Here is a 2,572-nt window from a genome sequence, read left to right on the forward strand (position 1 = left end):
ATTCTTTTAGTATATTTTGCATTTGCAATGGGGTCAAATGGTGGAACTTGGTTTTACCACCTCTTCTCTTCTTCCCTCCCTCCCGTCCTTCCCATTTTGCATCTTAGGTCACTGGACATACTTTTCGTGGGGGAGGTTCCCGTCCACTCTGGTAGTCATAAAATTTACTCCTCTAGAAGGCCTCACATCGTTGCCATCAGGTCACAAGCCTCATCCATGACAACTGGTTGCTTAAAAGAGTTTAAGGACTCTGGGCTTAAAGTGGATTAAACTAAACGCTTTGCAGTGCCACAGTGAGGTTATGGCTGTTTTCCCCCATAACTAGAGGGTCAGGATGTTTGTTGCTGTAAGACAGGAGCAGTAGTAGCAGTTACTTAAGGGTCCCAGTGAATCCTCTGGTATGGTAGTGATTGGGGGGGAAGGGGACGCGGGGAGGGGACTCAGCCATTCAGACAATATTGCTCCTTAAGGAATGACCATCTGATGAGCTCACCTCATTCACAGGGTACACCCTTCCTGGTACTCACCTAAGATGCCCTCTAATGTTGGAAGGACCACAGACTCAGTCACATCTTTACTCTGAACTCACAGTTAAACAGATTGGAACGTAAGACATCGACCCAGGACCACTGTAGGGCATGTCCCATTCCCATACTCCTGCTCCTGGAGGATGAGGAATTACCTAAACTGTCAACTCAGATCCTCTGTATATAGACCCCAGGCTCGGTGGGTCCCCAGTAAGCACAGGGCAGCACAGCTCACAGGAGGGCTCCCCAGCAAGCAGCTGCTCACAGGACAGGAGCCTGGAGGCTTTCTCATCAGCCTGACAGGTAAGAAGCATCAGGGGGAAAAGGAGGGGTGGGGCTGAAGTTTTCAGGAATCAAACATCAAATATGTGAAGCCTGAACATTCATTACAAAACAAACATGGGTAAGAAAAACAGTATTTGCAATGGCTTGTGTTTATATAAAGAAACACTAACAGGATGATGAACAAGTGATCAAAACGTTATTTGAGGATGGATGGAGTAAGAGCACAGGAGTGGTGCAGAATATGTGGGCAGAGAGTCTTTTTAGGAATATTTTTAACATTCCCATTCATAATTTATTTAAAATAAGAGAAACCTATATACACCATAGTTTCCTATGCTTAACATTATTTTTATTTCACTTTTGCTCCTTAAAATTAATTTTCATTTTTCTACATAGGAAACCACTCCAAGGTTTAACCCTTTAACAATAACGAATATAAAACTTGACAATAAAATATTTACTCTTTCTAACTGAAAGGACAAGGTGCATAATAGTTTGTCCCTAGGGGTTTGCAAGTAAGCCCTGAAAAGGACTAGGAATTGCAAAGATTTACACAAGCTTTGAGATGTTTTCCTCATATCAGTGAAAGTAGACGTTCAATTGCTTTTTCCTCACAGCCATTAAAATAAATCGGGAATAGTGTACCCTTTTAAATGTCAAAATAGTCTAGGAGGAGATACAAACGATCATGACCTAAAAGTAGAAAAAACACCTGAGAACTGAAATACGCTCATCTCACATCTTCAGGTATTCTTGTCCAATGAAAAAAACAGTATTGATTTCCACAATTTTCTTGCCTGATATCAGATCTCTCCATCATCTTACATATTAAAAGCCCAGGTGCTAATGGACACTAAAATCAAGGGGCTGAAACATTCAACGGAGAAAGAAATCCAATGGAAAGAAACACTAATATTGTCATCGAAACAGATAAGCAGCCTGATGACCCACAGTTAAGAAGAAAAACCCACATTCAGAAAGTTAAACACATTGCCAACCTTGGGGTGTAGATACCACCAATTGAGACAAAACCCCTGGAGTGGGTCAGTCCCTGGGAAAGGGGCGAGGGACACCTGAGCGGTCCCAGAAAGGACTCCAGGAGCTCCACAGAGAGCCCCCCACTCCTGTAAGCATGGAAGCACTCCTTCCCTGAGGCTTCCATTCTCACAGTGAGGAAATTCTCAGCCTGATTCACTTTAAGTTCTGACCCAAATGAACTTCCCAATTCATAAACCCTTTGTCCACGAGACACACACCTGATCTTCACAGGCTTTTTCATAGTTCATAAATTGTACTGTGAGTGCACCTACACTGTGGATGCAAAACAGAAAAATAAAGTCTAAAAATGTCTAGGCCTAAGTGGTCAACTCAGAAAGGACATCATCCCCCGCGCACACACACATACACATGCACCTGCATCCCCCGCTTTCCAGGGCCGCAGCTTCTCTCCGTGTAAATGCTCCTCCATGGTGGGTGTGAGCAGGTAACACCTGCAGGGGAGGCTCCCCAGGAAGAACCACTGGGCCTTCAAGTACTTCCCTTTGCAGGCTCAGGGGAGTCAAAACTTGGGTCACTGACCTTAGCCCTCTGTCCCACTGGAGTTGCTCTGGGCCACAAAAATATTCTAAATAACACAAAATCAGTCTTTGAACAACCCAGCAAAATCACTTAAACCCAGCCTTCAAGTGGAAAGGAGGGAAAAAAATTGTAAGGCTCTTTGCTAGCTCAACAAGAAAACCCCAAATATCTATTCCTTTCAG

This window comes from Hipposideros armiger, unplaced genomic scaffold (genome assembly GCF_001890085.2).
Source record: "Hipposideros armiger isolate ML-2016 unplaced genomic scaffold, ASM189008v1 scaffold_1684, whole genome shotgun sequence".
Lineage (NCBI taxonomy): Eukaryota > Metazoa > Chordata > Mammalia > Chiroptera > Hipposideridae > Hipposideros > Hipposideros armiger.